The 25,215-nt window shown below is 34.2% G+C and overlaps 1 long non-coding RNA gene across 1 annotated transcript in view; it reads left to right on the top strand.

The window, feature by feature from the left end:
• Window positions 1-1,790, top strand: part of LOC137246610 (uncharacterized) — a 57,840-nt gene extending 56,050 nt beyond the window's left edge. Inside the window, exon 2 of the long non-coding RNA XR_010951598.1 lies at window positions 1,638-1,790. This is a non-coding gene — a long non-coding RNA (uncharacterized lncRNA). The remainder of the gene's footprint in view (window positions 1-1,637) is intronic.
• The last annotated feature ends 23,425 nt before the right edge of the window (window positions 1,791-25,215 follow it).

The raw sequence follows: 25,215 nt of genomic DNA, 5'->3' as shown, positions 1-25,215 counted from the left end.
CCGGTAAAAGTTCCTTGTGTTATGACCAAACCTAGATTTAAGAATTATTTGTATTTTTGCTGTTCCATATTCCTTGCACTATAAGAGATCATAGATCTCATTGTACTAATGTGATTTATCAATAAATGGAATGAAATTGTAAAGACCAACCGTCATGAATGTGAATTCATATAATCCAAGAAAAAGTCAGGCTTGCTGTTCGTGTATGGGAACTTGGTGGAACGCACTTTGGAGGTCGATCTTTGAATATATAGTCTTAACTCGTAAATTCGCGGTGAAATCTGTTAAGTATGGAAGAGGTTATCTGTAGGGAAGCGTCTGCGTTGAGTGCACAATTGTCACCGCACTGTCTCTTCATTCCGTTGCTCATATTTACAAGGTGTAACGGATTTGCCTAATTACTGTTGGATGGACGACATATGCCTGTTTTCATCAAGAATTCGAACTATTTTCGCGCAGCTTCTAACTTGTCGGGCGGCAGTCGTCGAAGGCGGCAAGACACAGCCTGGCCGTTCGTTTTAATTTGATGAGTAATCCTGCACTTCAATATCAATCTCTGTGGATAATTTGGTTATGTCCGAAAATTTGTCTAATAGAACAGAAAATTTTTAGATTTTTTCGTTTAACTCCATAACAGCAGTACTCAGCACTGTAATTTCATATAGATAGTCCGCTTTGATTTTGTTAGTTTGGCTTGGAGTGATAGCATCTACAATGGAGCCAGCAATTTTTGTAAATTCTCTGGTGGTCCAACTATTACAGGCTGAGCAATTGCAGGCCTTTAACCGCAGCATTTCCAAGGGTGCTGCCTGCTACACGTTGCATTTCGTAATATAGCTCCGACGGATTCTTGTCCCTCAACACCAGCTCTGATAAAAGACGGTTGAGTCGTCTCTGCTCGCTGTCCGCAAAGCGCTCTATAATTTTACCCTTCACATAATCAAAGCAGTCGACTTGTGTGAGTGAATCTATAATGCGGTGAGTTGAGCGATAACTTTGGACCTAGCTTTGCCAAAATAGTAGCTGTCTTTTGCTTTTCTCAAACTTGCAAATCGCGTATTTCCCGTTGATGGAAACAACGTGCCATGATTATGTTACCAGTTTTTGGTGCTGCACGCATTTACCTCCTTGGGATTATTAAAACAAATCCTTACCTAGAATGCTCTTGACTTGTGATTAATCGGTAAACCGATAGTGCGTATCAAATTAAAAACTTTAGAAAATCACTTAAATTTTATGTAGCACAAATATGAAATGTCTTGTTCGTTTGCGGAAAAATATAATATAAGAATGAAATATCATTGTAAACAAAGATAAACTAATAAATTTTATGTAGCACAAATATGAAATGTCTTGTTCGTTTGCGGAAAAATATAATATAAGAATGAAATATCATTGTAAACAAAGATAAACTAATATGTAACTACGAAAGAAAGGATTAGAAAAGGGTGCCACAGATATATACAACTAAACTGGTAGTTGTTGCATTTGCATAGACCATTTTTTATTTGATTCCGGATCATTGCCACCAGATGAAATCTAGTTATAATATCTCTTGTCCCAAATATTTATATAGTTAAGGATGAACAATTTTTTATATAATCTGTACTAATTTATTTGTTTTTTATTTTAAATAGGTTTATGCAGGTCGCAACACTGCAATTCAGGATTGGGAATTGCCTCAGCGCTATGCCAGGCGGCCAATTGATCCAGTTGAAATAGCATATATAAACAATGGCGGCATTGTATAAAGAACAATAATATATAAATGAATAGCTTTGCAGATACAATTTATTATTTAAAAAAACTCTGTTGCTACTGCAGATTGGTATCTATTTGCATGGGGCCAGAAAATCGAACCTAAAATGAACAATTACTGAATGAATTCATACAAACATAAATATGTAAAACCGAGCGTGAGTTTACAAAAAGCTTCTTATTCTGCATGAAAAAGAACTTCACAAACAAATTCACGCTATACCAAAAATTAATAGAGACAGAATGTCTCAAACTGTGTTGTTGGTGCAAAAATGAGACAAACTGAAATAAGCACCAAAACAACTACAAGCAAAGAGGATAAATATAATAAAAGACGTCACTCGTTACATGTAGCATTTGGTAAATGTTTTCTTTGAGGTATTCGCTGGTTTTTTTTTTGGGCGAGCTGTGGATAAAATGTCTTCTATACATTTTCGTGGGGTATTTCTCTTTCCAACAATCACAGATGCACAAGGTGCCTTCACGGCATGGATGATGGATGATGATCCCATGACCCAGTGGGTCAGGGGATCAGAATATACCCGCGGTAGGTATGCCTGTCGTAAGAGGCGACTAAAATACCAGTTTCAAGGGGCTGTGTAGCGCAACCCTTCAGGTTGCCAGCGCAATATATAACTTCTCCAAACCCAATTGTCAACCTCACCTATCCGCGGCGAATCCTGTTTCACTAACAGACGAGGCTCTGGCGACCCCAAGCTCCTCATGGAACTTGGGGGTGGGGAGGGAGGTAATGGCCTGAAGGTTAAATGTGGCCACATAAATCGTTTCCGAGATGGTCGGGCTAGCACCTTAATGGTGCTATGGTACCGGAGCGTACCGGATCTGTATCCGGCAAAAGACCATCACATCGATAACACTCCCCAAAGCCTTCGGGAGCAACCTTATCGCTACAACAACAAAAACAACAACGGCATGCATAAATGCGAGACAATTAAAAATGTCCTTCTTAGAAAACATTAGACATAATTTTTTTTAATTTCCGGCCAGTTACTCGCCACTCGTAGCAGACTGGTGGCTCTTATTTTATTTATCCTCTTTTCTACAAGCGGGAATGGTTAAGGAAACTATATTTTCACCGAGTTATCCGTGACGATGATTACATTGCAGTTTTCAAAATAGCGTCATCGCAATATTCTAGTAAATTGTTTTTGTTTTCAGTTCCTCTTAATAAACGAAAATACTAATTGTTAAAGCACCATTAAGGTACTAGCAAAGAGGTAAAATATAATAAGAGCCTCCAGTGAACTGTTTAAAAACTATTGAAACAATTTAATTTAATAAGCGAAGGACGCGCAGTGGCTAGCGTCTGGAATATCATTGATTTTTATTTAGAAATACTTTCCCTTTAATACAAAAATTCTTACATGACTAATACGGGTTTACACTAATGCTTACAAACTAAAAAGTACCCACATTCCTAACACATGCATGTAAAGTCAGCAATTATTACTTCGACCTAATTATAGAAATAATGTAACAGAAATATTTTGGCAGTCACATTGACAATGTCGATCAGTCACGCTGATCGATAAGTGTGTTGGTCAATGTGACAATTAGCGCTGACAAATGTAAACAGATATGTGCATTGTATGTCGGCATGTCCGTATGATGTTAACCTTATGTCGGGTTCGATATAATTTACTAGGGTCGCTATGACTTGAATGTGTGTGTTCGATTGGAATATGCATTTGTATATGTATAAGACTGCATTATGTGTAAAAGCGTATTCTGGCATATGCATAAGAATGCATTGTGAGTAAAGCTTATTCTGGTAATACTACACCATCCGCCTTAAGAAGACTCATATGTAATTGACGACAATTGTATATGACTATTCAACAGACTTAATGACCCAATTAACTTTTTAATTGTTTTTCATATTCTATTGTAGTTTCTTACTTAATGGTAACTTGATATTACAGTGATGAGTGTGCTTCTGTCGTTTTTATTTGTTTACATTAGTTACATTTGTTTTGTTTTCCTTTTTTTATCATGCTATTTTTTTCTATTTGGCTTGTTTGTATATTTATTATTATCAATAAAGTATTGTATCATTTTACACATGTGTTACCTATTGAAATTCGTTTGACAAAATCGACTTTTAAGTGTGTCGACCCACTTAAAATCCGCTTGTGTTTACAAATTATTCTTTAACATATAATCGTTGTATGGTCATAATTTATGAGGTAATGGTAACTTGATTCTAAAATGAATTTGTATGTTTATGTGTTCTTTGATTTTGTTTGTTTACATTTCCTTTACATATGTATCTATTATGCTAATTTTTGTTTTGAACAGATTGTGTTGGCATTTGTTTTGTTCTCTTTTTTTTTTGACGAGTAAAGTGGTATGCTTATGTTTAAACTGTTATTTTTGTTAAATTATGTGAGTTACTAGCAGATGTTTAAGCCAATTCTTAAGGACTATTATTTCCTTATCTTTATTGGTCCTATCACTATTTCCTATTCAATGTGGTATTAATGTGAAATTGTTGTTTTTATAAATATTCTTTACCTTATACTGTCCTCTGTATTTATTATCTAACTTATGGCCGGCCTCTTCTCTAACTAACACTAGGTCACCTATACCTATTTCCTTACTGTAGCTACTTCTATAATAGTTTGTTTTTTGTTTTTCTTTAGTTTCTTGGACTAATTTCCTAGCTAGTTGCTGTGCTATTTGTAGTCTGTATTTTATTTCTTTATCGTATGCCTCGTGGTTATACACTGGGCTTATTTTATTTTCTACTATAAATTCGTAAGTCGGGGGGTTTTTCGCCAATATAAGCTCAAATGGAGAATATCCATGTATAGTCGATGGCGTTCTATTGTAACAGTACGCGAAATACCGGAGGTATTTATCCCAATCATCTTTGTCACTGGATATGTAGGAACGTACATATTCGTTAAATGTCCTATGACTGCGTTCTACAGTGCCCTAAGTTTGATGATGGCATGGTGCTGAGGTTTTGTGCTCAATTTTTAGCAGTTTGCATAGTTCTTCGAATAAGCAATTTTTGTATTCGGTTCCCATGTCTGTTAGGATTGTTTTCATGCACCCATAGATCAGAATGAAATGCTCGAATATAGCTTTAGCAACTGTTATCGCATGTTTGCTCGGGACTGGGATTGCTACCAAGTATTTAGTTAGATCGCATATAATGGTAACTGCATATTCGTTTTCATTTATCGAATTCGGTAGTGGTCCGACTGTATCGATTTGTACAATGTCAAAAGCCTTCGGAGGTGTTTCCGTTATTGTCATTTTATTAACTTTATTCGTTTTACAGTGGATGCAGTTGTTTACGAATTTCTTTATGTCACTTCTCAAGTTTTTCCAGCTATATTTTTGCTTGATTTTCTTTATCATGCGATTTATTCCTGGGTGGCCACCCCGGATGGGATCATCATGATATTTATGATTTATGAAGAATTTCCTTAATTGTATCGCGATTTGTCAAATTTCTAACCTCTGGGGTTATTGCTATTCTTAGATTTTTGAGAACCTTGATACCACTTTCTATAAATTTGCCTACTGCAGTATAATTACTTTTAAACAGTTTGTCCCCTAAGGAAAACTGTATTTGTACAAGTCCTAAATTGGCGGCTTCTTTTTCAAGCCTGATAAAAATTGTCCTAAGTCAATTTTATCATCAACAATTAGGTTGCTTGTATTTATAGTGCTACAAATTTTGTTTCCCTTTTTGAAATATATTTTCGAGCCTCACATGTCTTTTTACCTCAAATTTACTTAGCGCTTCATATATTTTGGGATCCTCTTTGTGACTTTCTTCATTTTTAATATTATCTTTAGAATTTTTAGCTGCTGATCTAGTTGTGACTCATTACTTTTCATGCTTCCACTGACATTTCTGTTAAGTTTGTTAGGTTAATGCGAGACAATGCGTCCGCGACGTAGTTTTCTTTTCCAGCAATGTACTCCACTTCAAAATCATATTCGTCTAAATCGAGTCTTAATCGTGTTAACTTAGATGAAGTGCTCTTCATCGAAAAAAGGCATGATAAAGGGCGGTGTTCCGTCTTAATTAGGAATTTTCTGCCATAGACGTATGGTCTGAAGAAGGTTATGGCCCAGTGGTTTGCTGCTAATTCTTTCTCTATAGTAGCTTTGTTAGTTTCACCTTTTGTGAAAGATCTAGAAGCGTAAGCAATTTATAACTGTTTGCCATCGTGTTCTTGGCTGAGGACTGCTTCGCAAGCATACCCACTAGCGTCTGTTGTTATGCAGAATTCTTTACTGAAGTCTGGGTATTGCAAAAGTTTTGGACTGATTAATTCTTCCTTTAAGTAGACAAAAGCTTTTTGACATGCTTCTGTCCAATCGAAGGAAACATTCCTTTTGCAAAGCTTAGTTAGTTTTCTTGAGTACTCTGCGAAATTCGCTACAAATTTTCTGTAGTAGTTGCAGAACGCTATGAACCTTTTAACTTCATCGGCTGTTTTGGGTGTTGGGTAGTTTTGAACTGTTTCAAATTTGCTTGGGTCGGGTAATATTCCCTTGCTTGTGCATTTATGTCCTAAGTCAGTTACTTCCAGGCCGAAAAATAGCCATTTATCTGGATGTAATTTTAGGTTGTATTTCCTACAAGTGGAGAACACGTCTCTTAGGTTTTTTAACATATAGTTTTTAGTACAACCTAATACAACCAAATCATCCATTTAGAGAAATGCTTGGGAAGGTTTGAGGCCTGCGAACGCTAATGTCATCATTCTTTGGAACGAATTAGGTGCTACTTTTAATCCATACGGTAGCCTTTTGAATCTGTATGTGTCGTCTTCGGCTGTGAATGAAGTTATATCCCTAGAGTCCGGGTCTAGTTCTATTTGATGGAAACCTGACATAAGGTCTAGACATGTAAAATATTTCGCTTTTACAAGTTGGTCTAGAATGTCTTGAAATATTTAAAATAAGTAAAGAGAAACGCTGATGTGTGGCGTAAGAATGTAATTAATTCTTGGGAGTGGAAATTTATCCGCTGCTAGCTTTTTATTGACTTGTCTATAATCAAGAACCAATCTCCATCTTTTTTCTGTTTGCCCTGGAAGTGATTTTTTAAGGACTAGTAAGATTGGGCTGTTGTATTCTGATATGGAAGGTTCTATTATGTCATCTTCGATTAGCTTATTAATCTGTTTGCTTATCTCCCCTTTTTGTGTCTGTGGCAATCTATAGTTTTTTATGTAAACTGGGGTGTCGTCTTTCATGTGTAGTTTTTGTTTATAAAAATTATTGGAAGGAATTGGTTCTGTTTCTAGTGCAAATATGTCTATGAATTCTGTGCATAATGATGTTAATTGAGAATTGACAAATTTTGGGAAGTTTTTGGTTAGTCTTTTTAATTTTTCTGTATCATTGCTATTTTTATTCCGTGTGCTTTTATCAATTGGTGTATAGTCATCTAAATTTTCAGTATTAATTTTGTAATTTTGAATAGTTGTGTTTTTATTTGTTGTGTTGGTAATTCTGACGAAAGTTTTGTCTTTAATTGTGATAATGTTTGCTATGAAAATGCCTTCAGATAATTGTTGATGGGGTATGAAGATGTTTTTACTATCAGTGCTCACTGTAACTTGTCTAATGACTTGAGATCTAGCAGGGATTGTAACTGTATTAACGGAAAGACAATTTTTCAGATGCATTGTTATTGTTTGGGGAAAATCGTATGGTCTTAGGATTAATTTATCCCCTGTTTTGCAATAATCTAGAATGCAATTATATTTCTTTATAAAGTCTAGCCCTATAATTCCATCGCATGGTATTGGGAAGTCGTCTTCTACGACGTGGAATTTATGATAAATTAGGAGGTCATCACCTTTTAAGCCCGCTTTGACTGTGCCTAATGTGCTGGTTATGCCTTGACCGATGCCCTTTAAATCCATTATTTGTGTTGTATTTATTTTTGCATGATTATCTATTTGATTCTTTTTTATAATTGAAATATCTGCTCCTGTATCTACTAGGAGGTTCGAAACTGAGGTACTTAGAGTCGTTTTAATGGATATATAGGTATTTAAATGTAAATTTAGTACACATATTTTTCTGCTTGCTGCTCTTGAAGTGGAGTAGTATGCTGGTTTTCCTGATGGGTACAGTTGCGTACGTTACGGGTGTGACTATAATTTCTACTTTCATTTTGGGTTGCGACCCTTTGGGAATTATTATTTGGTCTTGTGTTATTGTTATACCTTGGTTGTGGTCTGAACCTTCTGCCTCTATAACTTCCGTAGTTACTATTTCGGTAACCCCACGGAAATTACTCCGGTATTGATTTTGATGTCTTATATTCAAAATAGTGTTTGAGCTATTTTTTATTTCCGTGCAGCTGTTTATGAACTTGGAAATCGCGTTGTTGTTGTTGTAGCAATGCTTCGCCTCACCTAAAAGCTGCGACCGATCACAAATTGTCATCAATATCTTCTAACGGGGGTCTAAGGAAACTTGCTGTTTCAACAGGGGTGGACCATAATGAAAGGGGTGTTAGAGGCGTTGGTTCCACATTACAATTAAAGAGATGGTTGGTGTCATGTGGGGACACATTGCAAGCGGGGAATACATTTTGTATGTCGGGGTTGATTCTGGATATGTAAGAGTTTAACCTGTTACAGTATCCAGAACGAAGTTGAGCCAGAGTGACTCGCGTTTCCCTGGGGAGTATGCGTTCCTCTTCCGCAAGTTTTGGGTAACTGGAATCACCGGGAAACTCCCGGCATAAAGGTCCGACGCCTGTTTGTGGAGTTCACCTAGGGCCTGCTTGTGTTTTTTTGCTTCATACGGCTGAGTTCTCAGGTGCCCTTTTTCCTCAAAATGCTTACGGAGATGACTCCTTAAGTCCCTAGGCGGTGTTGGCTCATCAATCAGATGTCTGTTGGGATGCCCAGGTTTCTGGGTATTCAACAGGAAATGTTTGGTTAGCATCTCATTTCTCTCCCTGATGGGGAGTATTCTCGCCTCATTATGTAGATGGTGTTCTGGGGACATAAGAAGACAGACCGTGGCGTTTCTGGGAGCAGTATTTTGGAAGGCCTATAGCTTATTCCAGTGGGTAATTTTTAGGCTTGGCGACCATATAGGGGACGCGTAGCATGCAATCGGCTGGCCAATTGCTTTGTATGTGGTAATGAGCGTTTCTTTGTCTTTTCCCCAAGTACTGCCAGCAAGGGATTTGAGGATTTTATTACGGCTCTGGATTTTCGGTACAATTGCGGCTGCGTGCTCACCAAAATGTAGATCCTGATCAAACGTCACACCCAATATTTTGGGGTGTAGGACAGTCGGTAGCGTAGTGCCATCGACGCGGATGTTCAAAATGGTCGACATTTGGGACGTCCATGTTGTAAATAAGGTCGCGGAGGATTTAGTCGGTGATAATGCCAGGTTTCGCGTCGCTCATTGTGGTTAACGTTCCCGCTTGCATAATCATTTTCACTTTGTCATTGGAGCAGTTCTTGCACATGGCTTTGACTGCTGCTTGAGTAGCGTATCTGATTGTCAAGTCTGGATTTAGTCCATCGGAGATATAGGCTCCCTCCAATGACCTAATTATTACGGAGATGACTCCGTAGTGTATTGGTTTGCGGTTTTACTGCGCTGTTGTTTCTTAATTTTAGCTTTATTTGCGCAATTGTACTTTCATTGCTAATAAAATTTCTTGCTGTGCCTTTTAATGTTGGTTTTATTATCATCAAGCACTGGTAGCACTGACGAAGCAGTTTTAATGAATTCTACCACTGTTTGTGCCATTTTTATGTTCGTATTTGCAGATTCTGGTGGTTTATTTTTTTTTGTGCACAAGGTTTGAGTCTGTGACGACTTTGTTAACACAACTGGTTTATTTTCTTCGGTCAAAGAGGGCTCAGATATAAGAGTGTTAAAATCAATCTGAAGATTTTCTTCGATTGTAGTGGGTACTGTTATTTCGAAGTTATACCTTGCTAATGAAGATACCAATTTGTCTCTTACACTTAAAAAAATGCGGTATGCTTCAACCTGGTGATTTCTTGTTAATATGGAGTCTCCTCGAATTAATTTTCCTAGAGTATTTAATGTTAAGTATTTTTATTTATACATTTGTACGATTTTTCTGCTTTTATTTTTTCTTCAGATAGTGCTTCCCATTTGTTCATTTTTATCTTGGAAAAACATCAGTAAACATATCTAAAAAAAATTTCCCACATTTAAGGAGTTGCATGAGGACTACCTAAGCATTACAATTTACTGGTTTATTAATATTTAATCAATTCCTTTTTTTCAAACATTTTTCTTCAAATTTTAACAATGTAGCTTTTCAATTTACTTAAATTTTTTTCAATTAACCTAGTCCTAATTAAAAAAAATTCCTAAGCAAAAACAAAAGGGTTTGCTCATGGTTAAGCGTCCATAAGGCCGCCTAATTTATTGTAGTTTTAAGTATACTTATATTAATGTCTGCTAATCATGCTCGTCCTGAAGATATTCCACACCTTTTATGCTTGCTGCCAGTCAAAGTTGTTTGCTCTGGAATATTGATGTCAGTCTTATGTAATGCCATTCCCATGCCACTTCTGCCAGTCATATTCGTTTATTGCCGTTTAAATTTTTGTTCAGTGTATCCTGCTTTTCTCTACTATTTTTGGTTGCTTGGAATTAGTTCCTTGATTTGCGTTTGCGTATTATCGATTCTTTGCTCAAAGTATAAGTTTTCATCCTTTGACCATGGTGGCCATTAATTTTTTAGCAAAGGAAAAAAAACTTGGCACGCTCGCTGACCAGCTAGATCCAGCGAATTTTGCTTTTGGACAAATATTCAGCTAATTGAAGATCAGGCTGGCAGGATCACCATGAACTGTTTAAAAACTATTGAAACAATCTATATATTAATACGCTAACAAAATTTCCATACAATCAATTGACAGGCTGTTTCGCATACTTAGCATACGTAAAATCATATAAAAGTTATATGAATCGATTCGTATTGATCAGCCGCAGTGCATAGGCCTATTTTTGTTAACAATAGAAAAAGTTTTTTGTAAATTCGAAAATCTGTGCAACTATCGAAATTGCCGTCTGTAGGGCGCATTATGTTCACAAACCCCCTGAGTACATAGCTCCAAATGCTCAATTGTCGCGTTGCTCAAATGCTTCATCTCTACATATGTATATATTTGTACACGCCAAACCACAGATGACATGATATGAAACTTCTCGCTCTCTGAGAGCGCGTGAAAATGTGCATTTTTTATAATATTGGCCATAGATACCATCATGCTCAAAATCAAATTTGGGCATTTCAGAATAACTTTGGGGTATTTTACATGGTAAAGGTTTAATTTATAATTTTCACTGAAAAATTACTCAAGATTGTCAAATGGGATATGAAAAAACTCGAATTTTTGTCAGGATTACAAATCCGAAGAAAAAATAACTATTTTTCACCCGTGGAAAATTTATCAGTGACAACACCTTTCATCGAAGGGCTGCACACGAAACGGGTTTTGATAGCAGCTTTCGATTGGAGAAAAAGTCAGCTTCTTGGTCTTCGCATTGATGTAAATGGATGCATAAAGGCCAGGTTTTTGTGGAGCTGTTGCAACGCTCCACTTTTGACAGCTGAGATAAATTGTAGGTATACGTATAGGTTAACGCAACATGTATAATTAACAGCCTTTTGCGGACGACAACGCAGATACTTCACCAAGTGATCTAATTTCGTAATTTCTTATAAATTTTTTGCGTTTTTTATTGTATGTGGATATACATATGTATGTAAATAAACATTTTGGTCGCATCAAAGTGAAAAAGGGGCTAGCCGTTCATTGTTATCTTATGGCGGTGCCAGGGCAACAAAGCAAAGCAACGCAATCGAAATATATTATTTCATATTTTTTCACTTATCTACCACAAAATATTTCTACAAAACTTTGCCTTTTTTATAAATTTTAATAAGTTTTTATCACCTTACTTCCTGATTTTTTGAAAATAATGAAACCGAACGGATTTCTTGGAGTTTTTTTTTTTTTGGGTAGTTTAGGCAACTCTATAGCCATCTGATGTTCAAGACCCATTCTTGGAAACGAACGAACTTTTGTTTACAATCGAATGAACTTCAAGACCCATTCCTGGAAACGAATTGAGAGAGAATAAAAGTTTCGTATCATGTCATCAGTGCGCCAAACGGTGAGAGAACTACTGCTTCGCTCCTTTTCAGTTCAAATAAAATATTGTTTCCCATTGTTACCAATAACCTATATTGGTCTGTACCAAAATCCTTAAAAAATTGTTCTAAAATAATTGTTAGCGCACAAAAAACTTTAAAGAGAAGTAATAACTTAACCGGCCTATTTTTTGGACAAATTTTACTTACACGTAAAATATAGGTCTTTATTTCGCAGATTCTTTGTTTTTCATTTTCACTAATTTATTTATAATTTTTGTTGTTATATCGGCCTACTGATTTTAAGATCGCGGGTTCGAATCGAGCTCAAGGCCTAACAATAATTTTTTATCATTATTATTGTTATGATAAATTTTTTCTTAATTGAAAAAATTTTTTAAATTAGAATAGAAGAAAGAAAAAATTTTAGACAACTGCCAAAGCTCGTTGTATAGATCCATTTCGGGAACTGCTAAATTCCTTCATCGGCAACGTTTAGGCGCCGCTGCTATAACAAAAATTGTTAATACATCCCAGAGCACGGGGAAAAAAAAAAAAAAAAAAAAGTGTCAATAAAATATGACACTATGGCAGCATTGCCAACAAACAAGTCCAATTTTCACAGCTATTCTGCAACAGATGTCGCAGTGGTGTGAATATCAATTGGCACGAACCAGAATAAAAGTAGGATTAATGAAGACAAACAAAAAACCGCTGTCGTGGCTGAATGGTTATAGCAGCGGCGCCTAAACGTTGCCGATGAAGGAATTTAGCAGTTCCCGAAATGGATCTATACAACGAGCTTTGGCAGTTGTCTAAAATTTTTTCTTTCTTCTATTCTAATTTAAAAAATTTTTTCAATTAAGAAAAAATTTATCATAACAATAATAATGATAAAAATTATTGTTAGGCCTTGAGCTCGATTCGAACCCGCGATCTTAAAATCAGTAGGCCGATATAACAACAAAAATTGTTAATACATCCCAGAGCACGGGGGAAAAAAAAAAAAAAAAAAAAAAAAAAAAAAAAAAAGTGTCAATAAAATATGACACTATGGCAGCATTGCCAACAAACAAGTCCAATTTTCACAGCTATTCTGCAACAGATGTCGCAGTGGTGTGAATATCAATTGGCACGAACCAGAATAAAAGTAGGATTAATGAAGACAAACAAAAAACCGCTGTCGTGGCTGAATGGTTATAGCAGCGGCGCCTAAACGTTGCCGATGAAGGAATTTAGCAGTTCCCGAAATGGATCTATACAACGAGCTTTGGCAGTTGTCTAAAATTTTTTCTTTCTTCTATTCTAATTTAAAAAATTTTTTCAATTAAGAAAAAATTTATCATAACAATAATAATGATAAAAAATTATTGTTAGGCCTTGAGCTCGATTCGAACCCGCGATCTTAAATTTATTTATTTATAACAATTAATTGCAAATTTGACCCAAATGTTTTTTGCATTTCCAGATTTTATGCTCATTTTAGATATAGCACGTCTTATAGTGAACAAAAACTAAATAAATTTGCTACAAAGATATTACATTAAAATTTGTATATTGTCTTTAATGCTAATTTATTTTGATATTTCTTATTTTATTTTATTATATTATCTTTTATCACGTTGTATATTAAATTTGCTACAAAGATATTACATTAAAATTAATTAATTTATTTATTATATTGTCTTTTATGCTAATTTATTTTGATATTTCTTATTTTAATTTATTATATTATCTTTTATTTCAACTTAGTTTATTATTATTTAAATGCATTTTGATTGAATCGGAAAATTTCACGTTGTATATTAAACGAAAAAAAAAACGACCCAAAACGTTTTCGATTTTAGGTCGAAATATTGCATAAGCAGTATATTACCTACTATATTTATTATTAGGCTAACTTTGTTCGATTATATGCACATTAATCGGATGCTCAGATCCCATAATCCTAATTTGTTTATGTCGCTTAAAATTATGAAATCAATTTTATTTTAGTAAATATGTTTGCGTGAATAATTTCAAAGTTTTTGTTTCTTTTTCTTTTCTTTCTAATTTATTCTGCTCTGTTATATCTTAGTATTATATCGTTCACAGAAGATATTTTATGGTAGATGTGGTCATATATATTCATCTCCATTTCATGAATATGAATGTTTACAAATTTAATACAAATTAATTACGTACATAGATCTCAATGGGAATCCCAACATTAAATATCCGAATATTAGAATCTTCATATTTCCACAATGATAATATTAAAATCCGGAAAAAGGTCTAAGTGCACTTATTGCGTTTTTATATGGAACTGTTTATTCACTTCACTTAATTTTTTCGCACTTTAAGTACTTAATTTTTTTTTTTTTCATTTAAATTTTTTTAGTAAACTCTGAAATAGGCTAAATTCCTTAAGCACATTTATTCGTTTTTAACTAAAAGTTCGTGTTTTTGAATTATGACACTATTGAAGTAAATTGGCGATATATGTATATGGGAGATATAGGCCTACTGGGGAACCGAGCACACAAAACTAACTTCGGTAGCGCCCCAACGGGGACCTCCCGGGTGGTGTGGAAAAAGCTATTTGTCAATTTAATGTCAAGTAATTTCACCTTAATTCTATGTCAATTTCTTTTGATTTTACATATTTTTTATATTTTTGTTTAAGGAGCTCCATACCAAAACGTTATAATTACATTTGAAAATTTTGTGGAAAATTTAAGAAAATACAATAAAAATTATAATGTCTTAATGAAAAACTTAAGTAAGTTATACCAGTTTGCTATATTTCCGCTCACTGCTTAACTATTAACGCATTATTTCACTACCCCCAACACTGGATGCATAGACTGAGTTGAAAAACATAGGAGTTGGTCGAATTTCGACCACAGGCGATACTAGTTTAATTTAATAAGCGAAGGACGCGCAGTGGCTAGCGTCTGGAATATCATAGATTTTTATTTAGAAATACTTTCTCTTTTATACAAAAATTCTTACATGACTAATGCGGGCTTACACTAATACAAACTAAAAAGTACCTACATTCCTAATACATACATGTAAATTCAGCAATTATTAAAAAAATAAAAAATTATAGAAATAATGTAACAAAAATATTTTGGCAGTCACATTGACAAACCGACAATGTCGATCAGTCACGCTGTTTTATTTCACCCTGTTTTATTTCATCTATTTGTTTATTGCCTTCTTTAATTTTTTTACATTTAGCTTTATTTTCAGTTAAAATATCTGACAAGCAACTATTTGTATTATTAATTTTACAATAGGTATTTATCAATTCTTTTTTACAATTTTCAACATTAACATATTTGTCGTTACATTTGCAATTTCTTTTGCAATTAATAGCTTACCATCTATTTGGGCAATTGGCCTTACTTCAAACAATTTACAATCAAATATAATTTTTGGATATTTTATGTAAATAACTATTACATTTTCATTTTGCAATATTTTAAAAGTAGATACGTCTATTATATCTGATATAGACAGTCGTCCGTGCTAATTTTCGGTTATCTTCTCTATTTCATCAAAATGTAAAATTACTGAATTCCTACTTTTGCCATTGCTATAGTATTAACGAGATTTTGTAATTCCGACATTAAAAATTCATTTCTTCGTTTTACAAGTAATTTAACATATTCGTCTCCATTTAAGCTTTTTATTGTTTCAGTTAATCTATAAATTTCTTTAAAAATTTCAGAGTTTGTAGTGTACTGTTTATTATTATTATCCGTTAATTCGTTCAATTTGTTATTTACTAACACCAAATCATCATGGTCTGGTCATCCCGCTATCCATTTCCATATTGTCCCTAATTCATTAATACCTCTTTTATTTCTTCCACTCTTTCTTTGTAGTTGCTCCAATAAGGTTTCTATTAAACCGGTTTCAAATTCTATGTCTGACTTCTCAATATCTGGTGATTCAGACGTTTCCTCTAAATTATTGTATCTGAATTTTTTGTTGTACAACTTTTTATCTGCCATTATGGGATTTTCAAAATAAGTCAAATTGGTTATGTGGAAAATTGTTCCAAAGCTGCGGTATAAAGCAACATCACCATCTTCTATCACTACATAATCCTCCCGTGTATAGTCTACTCTGTCTGAGGTCGCTAGAGCAATTAGTGATACAATTATTACTGATATCATCTAAAAATGTATAATTAAGATTTTATATTATCTTTATGCACTACTCTATTTCTTTGTTTAATCCTAACCCTATTGCCTAAATCCTCCTTTACTATCTGTTTCCTATACCTAGGTCTTAATTTATTCCTCTCTCCTATGATTTTTTCGTATATAGTATCACAACATGAATACGTTTTTATTTTCCTGTTTTTATTTTGTCTGTCTAACAGCTTTTCTTGCGCCAGTACTAATTTTTGTGGCACAGTATCATCTTTAATCTTATTATACAATACCTCAAAAGGTTTATTCTCAATCACGGAGTGTATAGTTTTGTTATATTGTTGAACCGCTCTATATACTGATTCAGAAAAACTGATCAAATCATATTCCTGCTTCATATATCTCGCAATCTCAATTATCGTTGAATGAACCCTCTCTACCTGTCCATTTGTAGTACTGTGATTTGGATTACAAAAATAAATCTCAATATGAAGTCTCTCCGTCAAGGTTTTAAATTGCACAGTAGTAAATCCTGGTTCATTATCTAGTGTTATCATCTTTACATTAGGGAAACCCTGTAATATCTCCAATACTTTATCTTCCAACTCAGTCTTATCCTCAATTCGTTTAATAATCAAAAACTTTGAATATGCGTAAATACATGTAATAAATTTCAAAGATTGAGCATAAAATATATCCATATAAATCTGTATTCCTTCCTCATCAGGTACAGGAGCCTCTCCAATCGGTATTTTCTTCGGGTGCCTATCATATTTATTTCCATTACAAATATCGCAGCTTCTAATATACTCTCTGAATTGCTTATGCATTTCAGGCCAATAGTACATCTTACAAATTTGCTTTATATTTTCTTCAAAACTTCTGTATGCTCTGTTATGTGTTTGTTCTATTATCGCACCTTGGTCCTCCCTGTTTGTTACATCTATAGGAAAATTTCTGGCATACAAACATTTATTTGTAAACGTTTCCTTTAACTTAGTTTTAATCTCATAGAGATCTTCTGGTGTACAGTGAATTGCAGTCACAAGACCGGGTAGTATAAATTCCTTTAAAATTGTTATCAAATTTTCCACCGTATCGTATTCAATAAGTTGTCTTGTCCTGCCAAAGTTTATCACTGACTCATGTATGGTAAAACGTCCTTTACTCAGCAATATCTGCTGTTTAAACTGATTCAACGGTTTTTTTGTCTCCGGAATTTCTACATTATCTGAGCTTTCCGCAGAATGCTGCGTAGCACGATCCGATGAGTCATCAGATACCTGATTTAAATATTGCCTAGACAACGCATCCGCTACTATATTCACTTTACCTGGCTTATAAATTACTTTTGGAGCATATTCCTCGATTATAGTGTGCCATCTTGTCATTTTAACGTTAGGGTTTCTTGGAGAAACCGAAAAAGTTAATGGCTGATGATCTGTAAGAATCTCCAGATCTGATACCGCATAAAGGTAATTTCTTAAAGTTTTTAATGCCCAAACTATGTCATAGAGCTCCTTTTCGTTTGTCGCATAATTTCTTTCTGTTGAATTTAATGTTTTCGATATAAAAGTAATGGGCTTTCCTTCCTGACTTAATACTCCTCCCAATGCGTCATTTGAGGCATCTGTTGCCAATATAAATTTTTTTGTAAAATCCGGCTGAGTTAGTTCGACTTGGTTTGCAAGTAATTTCTTTAATCTTTCAAAAGCCATAATTGCGTCTTGTTCTAATCTAACCTCAATTTTTTTAGACATATGCTGTGACACATGCCCATTTTTGCCTGATAAATGCTTCATCAATGGTTTCGCTATCGCTGCATAAGCTTTAATAAATTTTCTATAATAACCTGTCATCCCCAGAAAACTACGAAGTTGTCTCACTGTTTTAGGTAATGGATACCTCGAAATCGTTTCAATCTTTTCCGGATCGGTTTTAATAATATTGTTAGCTACAATATACCCCAAAAATTCTACTTCCTTTCTGTAAAATTACGATTTTTCCAATGAAATTTTCATATTTGCTTTCTTCAACGTATCAACAACCATCTTTAAATGCTCCGTGTGCTCCGTAAATGCTTTGGGAAACACAATGATACCATCTATATATACGTGACAAAATTTGCCAATGTAATCCCTAAGAACGTTATCCATAGCTCTTTGAAAAATACTAGGTGCGTTTTTCAGTCCAAAAGGCATTCTTAGAAATTCATACTTGCCGTTATTAACCGAAAATGCTGTCTTTTCCACATCACTATCCTTCATCAAAATTTGATGAAATCGCGACTCAAGGTCAATTGTAGAAAAGTATTTAGAATCCCCAAATCAGACAGTATGACATTGCTGTCTGGAATTGGATATTTATCCGAAACTGTTACTTCATTTAATTTTTTGAAGTCCACAACCATCCTCAACTTTTGTGTACCATCTTCATTTATGCCTTTTTTTGGTACAACCCAGATGGGTGAATTGTATGGGCTTTTACTTGTAACAAAACCCTGATCTCCTCATTAACAAAGCTATTTCCACCTAGCGGATATTGATACTGCTTACTCCAAACCGGAGTATTAGTCGTAGTACGAATCTCCGCTCTAACATCTGTCCTAAACGGTAAATTCATATCTATTCCAGAATGAATTTTCTTAATTTCCGCTATTATTTCCTTTTCCATAAGAATAAATTTATTTGACCCTTTCAATGTCTTAATGAAAAACTTAAGTAAGTTATACCAGTTTGCTATATTTCCGCTCACTGCTTAACTATTAACGCATTATTTCACTACCCCCAACACTGGATGCATAGACTGAGTTGAAAAACATAGGAGTTGGTCGAATTTCGACCACAGGCGATACTAGTTTAATTTAATAAGCGAAGGACGCGCAGTGGCTAGCGTCTGGAATATCATAGATTTTTATTTAGAAATACTTTCTCTTTTATACAAAAATTCTTACATGACTAATGCGGGCTTACACTAATACAAACTAAAAAGTACCTACATTCCTAATACATACATGTAAATTCAGCAATTATTAAAAAAATAAAAAATTATAGAAATAATGTAACAAAAATATTTTGGCAGTCACATTGACAAACCGACAATGTCGATCAGTCACGCTGTTTTATTTCACCCTGTTTTATTTCATCTATTTGTTTATTGCCTTCTTTAATTTTTTTACATTTAGCTTTATTTTCAGTTAAAATATCTGACAAGCAACTATTTGTATTATTAATTTTACAATAGGTATTTATCAATTCTTTTTTACAATTTTCAACATTAACATATTTGTCGTTACATTTGCAATTTCTTTTGCAATTAATAGCTTACCATCTATTTGGGCAATTGGCCTTACTTCAAACAATTTACAATCAAATATAATTTTTGGATATTTTATGTAAATAACTATTACATTTTCATTTTGCAATATTTTAAAAGTAGATACGTCTATTATATCTGATATAGACAGTCGTCCGTGCTAATTTTCGGTTATCTTCTCTATTTCATCAAAATGTAAAATTACTGGATTTAAAATTCCTACTTTTGCCATTGCTATAGTATTAACGAGATTTTGTAATTCCGACATTAAAAATTCATTTCTTCGTTTTACAAGTAATTTAACATATTCGTCTCCATTTAAGCTTTTTATTGTTTCAGTTAATCTATAAATTTCTTTAAAAATTTCAGAGTTTGTAGTGTACTGTTTATTATTATTATCCGTTAATTCGTTCAATTTGTTATTTACTAACACCAAATCATCATGGTCTGGTCATCCCGCTATCCATTTCCATATTGTCCCTAATTCATTAATACCTCTTTTATTTCTTCCACTCTTTCTTTGTAGTTGCTCCAATAAGGTTTCTATTAAACCGGTTTCAAATTCTATGTCTGACTTCTCAATATCTGGTGATTCAGACGTTTCCTCTAAATTATTGTATCTGAATTTTTTGTTGTACAACTTTTTATCTGCCATTATGGGATTTTCAAAATAAGTCAAATTGGTTATGTGGAAAATTGTTCCAAAGCTGCGGTATAAAGCAACATCACCATCTTCTATCACTACATAATCCTCCCGTGTATAGTCTACTCTGTCTGAGGTCGCTAGAGCAATTAGTGATACAATTATTACTGATATCATCTAAAAATGTATAATTAAGATTTTATATTATCTTTATGCACTACTCTATTTCTTTGTTTAATCCTAACCCTATTGCCTAAATCCTCCTTTACTATCTGTTTCCTATACCTAGGTCTTAATTTATTCCTCTCTCCTATGATTTTTTCGTATATAGTATCACAACATGAATACGTTTTTATTTTCCTGTTTTTATTTTGTCTGTCTAACAGCTTTTCTTGCGCCAGTACTAATTTTTGTGGCACAGTATCATCTTTAATCTTATTATACAATACCTCAAAAGGTTTATTCTCAATCACGGAGTGTATAGTTTTGTTATATTGTTGAACCGCTCTATATACTGATTCAGAAAAACTGATCAAATCATATTCCTGCTTCATATATCTCGCAATCTCAATTATCGTTGAATGAACCCTCTCTACCTGTCCATTTGTAGTACTGTGATTTGGATTACAAAAATAAATCTCAATATGAAGTCTCTCCGTCAAGGTTTTAAATTGCACAGTAGTAAATCCTGGTTCATTATCTAGTGTTATCATCTTTACATTAGGGAAACCCTGTAATATCTCCAATACTTTATCTTCCAACTCAGTCTTATCCTCAATTCGTTTAATAATCAAAAACTTTGAATATGCGTCAATACATGTAATAAATTTCAAAGATTGAGCATAAAATATATCCATATAAATCTGTATTCCTTCCTCATCAGGTACAGGAGCCTCTCCAATCGGTATTTTCTTCGGGTGCCTATCATATTTATTTCCATTACAAATATCGCAGCTTCTAATATACTCTCTGAATTGCTTATGCATTTCAGGCCAATAGTACATCTTACAAATTTGCTTTATATTTTCTTCAAAACTTCTGTATGCTCTGTTATGTGTTTGTTCTATTATCGCACCTTGGTCCTCCCTGTTTGTTACATCTATAGAAAAATTTCTGGCATACAAACATTTATTTGTAAACGTTTCCTTTAACTTAGTTTTAATCTCATAGAGATCTTCTGGTGTACAGTGAATTGCAGTCACAAGACCGGGTAGTATAAATTCCTTTAAAATTGTTATCAAATTTTCCACCGTATCGTATTCAATAAGTTGTCTTGTCCTGCCAAAGTTTATCACTGACTCATGTATGGTAAAACGTCCTTTACTCAGCAATATCTGCTGTTTAAACTGATTCAACGGTTTTTTTGTCTCCGGAATTTCTACATTATCTGAGCTTTCCGCAGAATGCTGCGTAGCACGATCCGATGAGTCATCAGATACCTGATTTAAATATTGCCTAGACAACGCATCCGCTACTATATTCACTTTACCTGGCTTATAAATTACTTTTGGAGCATATTCCTCGATTATAGTGTGCCATCTTGTCATTTTAACGTTAGGGTTTCTTGGAGAAACCGAAAAAGTTAATGGCTGATGATCTGTAAGAATCTCCAGATCTGATACCGCATAAAGGTAATTTCTTAAAGTTTTTAATGCCCAAACTATGTCATAGAGCTCCTTTTCGTTTGTCGCATAATTTCTTTCTGTTGAATTTAATGTTTTCGATATAAAAGTAATGGGCTTTCCTTCCTGACTTAATACTCCTCCCAATGCGTCATTTGAGGCATCTGTTGCCAATATAAATTTTTTTGTAAAATCCGGCTGAGTTAGTTCGACTTGGTTTGCAAGTAATTTCTTTAATCTTTCAAAAGCCATAATTGCGTCTTGTTCTAATCTAACCTCAATTTTTTTAGACATATGCTGTGACACATGCCCATTTTTGCCTGATAAATGCTTCATCAATGGTTTCGCTATCGCTGCATAAGCTTTAATAAATTTTCTATAATAACCTGTCATCCCCAGAAAACTACGAAGTTGTCTCACTGTTTTAGGTAATGGATACCTCGAAATCGTTTCAATCTTTTCCGGATCGGTTTTAATAATATTGTTAGCTACAATATACCCCAAAAATTCTACTTCCTTTCTGTAAAATTACGATTTTTCCAATGAAATTTTCATATTTGCTTTCTTCAACGTATCAACAACCATCTTTAAATGCTCCGTGTGCTCCGTAAATGCTTTGGGAAACACAATGATACCATCTATATATACGTGACAAAATTTGCCAATGTAATCCCTAAGAACGTTATCCATAGCTCTTTGAAAAATACTAGGTGCGTTTTTCAGTCCAAAAGGCATTCTTAGAAATTCATACTTGCCGTTATTAACCGAAAATGCTGTCTTTTCCACATCACTATCCTTCATCAAAATTTGATGAAATCGCGACTCAAGGTCAATTGTAGAAAAGTATTTAGAATCCCCAAATCAGACAGTATGACATTGCTGTCTGGAATTGGATATTTATCCGAAACTGTTACTTCATTTAATTTTTTGAAGTCCACAACCATCCTCAACTTTTGTGTACCATCTTCATTTATGCCTTTTTTTGGTACAACCCAGATGGGTGAATTGTATGGGCTTTTACTTGTAACAAAACCCTGATCTCCTCATTAACAAAGCTATTTCCACCTAGCGGATATTGATACTGCTTACTCCAAACCGGAGTATTAGTCGTAGTACGAATCTCCGCTCTAACATCTGTCCTAAACGGTAAATTCATATCTATTCCAGAATGAATTTTCTTAATTTCCGCTATTATTTCCTTTTCCATAAGAATAAATTTATTTGACCCTTTCCTACTACAGGGTTTGTAATTATCTTCTGCATTGCCGGAACATAAATCGGCTGGTGCTTCAAAGGATTCTTCCTCCAAAGTAATTGTATTCAACGCTCCCTTTTCACTATTTATCTTGTCGGATAATTCAAACACTGGCTTTTCAGGATCTTCCGAATTTTTTATATTCAAATTATTTTTATTAACGTGTTTTATTTTAAAACTTGCCGGAATTCTCTTCGGCTGGCGTCTCAGGATTTCTTTGTCCCGAGTGTTTTCCTCTTTATCTTCCTTTCTTTTGCCGGTATTACCATCGGCTGGCAATTTAGAAGTCCTTGCTCCCAAAGTATTTTCATTTTCTAAATTTTCCTGTCGCTCGGATTCACTTCCCAAGCTTAATATTTCTGCTTTATCGTTATTTATTATCAACCTCCTCTTTTCAAGATTAATTACCGCTTTTATATCTCTCAAGAACTTATATCCGATCAGCAAATCTGCTTCTAAATTTTCAATTTCATAAAAAATTTGCTTTTTACCGAACAAAGTTATAAAATGATAGTAACGTATTATTGAATAGCCGTTAATGGTTTTAACTCTTTTTTGTATAGCCAATTCATTTATATTCTTATAAATACCTGACTTTATATAACAGCTAGTTGCTCCTGTGTCAACTAATATTTTAAAATTTTTACCTATTGCCCTGTCATACAAGAAAATGTATGGCATTGCTAATTTTGGTCTAAAAAATGATCCTCATATATATTATTGAACCGTAATGCCTTATTGGGCGGTTGCACGGTCTGCTGCGTGCTTCCATGTGGTCTTTTTTCTATATTACCACTTTGATTGTTATTACTTTGGTAATTATAAGCAGGTTTTAGCTGCGGCCGATTTTGTACCCTGATGCTGGAATCAACATCCATTGGGGTCGGTCGTGGTTGCACCCTTTCAATTCTTTGGTCGAAATTTCTTTGAGGCTGTTCTTGTGCAAACCTCAGATTAGTATTGAAGTTTCTACTATGGTTATAATTATTTTGTCCATTATTTGCTGAAGGCGAAAAATGGGTCGGCCTACCGAACTTTAAAGCAAAATTTGCTCGCATATTGTTAGACTCCAATTCTTGGGCCTTTGCCAAAGCGTTCGGCAGATCACTTGGCGACGATGAAAACAGGATATTTGATAAATTCCCATTCATTCCGGTTATAAATATGCGTAAAGCATCTCGCCTATTCTTGGCATTAAGTTCCCTAGTGGCTGAACTGTCAGTACCGTAGGTCATGATCGTTTTATTTATCATCTCTTGTTCAATAATGTGGGCTGGCCTCTTGTCGGCGTATGCGAAATCTAATCGTGCCAAAATGTCATCAAAATTTAGCACTGTCCCATGATTTGATAGCAAATCATTGGTTTCCCGGGTAATCTTATTTCTTAATATAGTTAGTGCAGCGAAATACCTACGGCTGCCTCTAACGTATAAACTCATTGTGTTATTAGCTGATTCCCTCCAACTAACATATTTATTTTGCTTTCCCGTGAATTCGGGCAAAGACTTTATTATCTCTAAAGACTCCTCGCACTTTATTTGCTGGTTGATGATCGCAGGCCTGTACTCCGCAATGGTAGCTGCCTGAGTCATCCCCTCGATTTGCCTGCGCAATTCCGCTACCTCTAATCTTAATGAAGCGTTAGTCGCGGCTATTAACCTAGCCACTAGGGCTTCATTTTCACTTTATAAATACTTGTATCAACAAATCCACACTTAAATATTTTTAGTAATTGTTTTTTTTTTTTAATAGCGTAAGTACAAGAATGAATCTTTAGTCACTAAATAGCATAAAAATTAATCTTACTTCACTGCCGTACTGCTGCTCTCACTGGTCCTGTAAAATCAAATTTATATACATCTTCCTTTTTTTCCTCTGCTCCTTTTTGAACTGCTCTTCTCCTCCCATTTACTTCTTCCTCTTATTTAACGTTATGGTTGTATGTTTGTTTTGTTGTTGTTGTAATACGAGCAATTCAAGAATTAGATTTTTAAATTTGTTTTTCTTTTTGCACACTATTAAATTTATTTCTCCATGGACTTATTTTGCTGTTAACTGCTCACTTGTATTTTTCTTGTCAATTTTCAAATTTCAACCCACGAACTTCACATTAAATGATTTAAGTATTCGAACAGCGATTCAACAGATGATTGAAGCTGTTTACTATTGTTAATGTTTTTTTCAAACCACTTTTATGAATTCACAATGGTAGTTAGTTAAAGTTTTGAAAACAATTTTTTGTTGTTTTACTTTTGTGTTTTTGGTTATTTCTCGTTCAGTGACGATACTTATTTAAAAAATTT

The sequence above is a fragment of the Eurosta solidaginis genome, chromosome 3 (assembly GCF_040869045.1).
Source record: "Eurosta solidaginis isolate ZX-2024a chromosome 3, ASM4086904v1, whole genome shotgun sequence".
In the NCBI taxonomy this organism is placed as follows: domain Eukaryota; kingdom Metazoa; phylum Arthropoda; class Insecta; order Diptera; family Tephritidae; genus Eurosta; species Eurosta solidaginis.
This window is presented reverse-complemented; position numbering and strand designations above follow the sequence as displayed.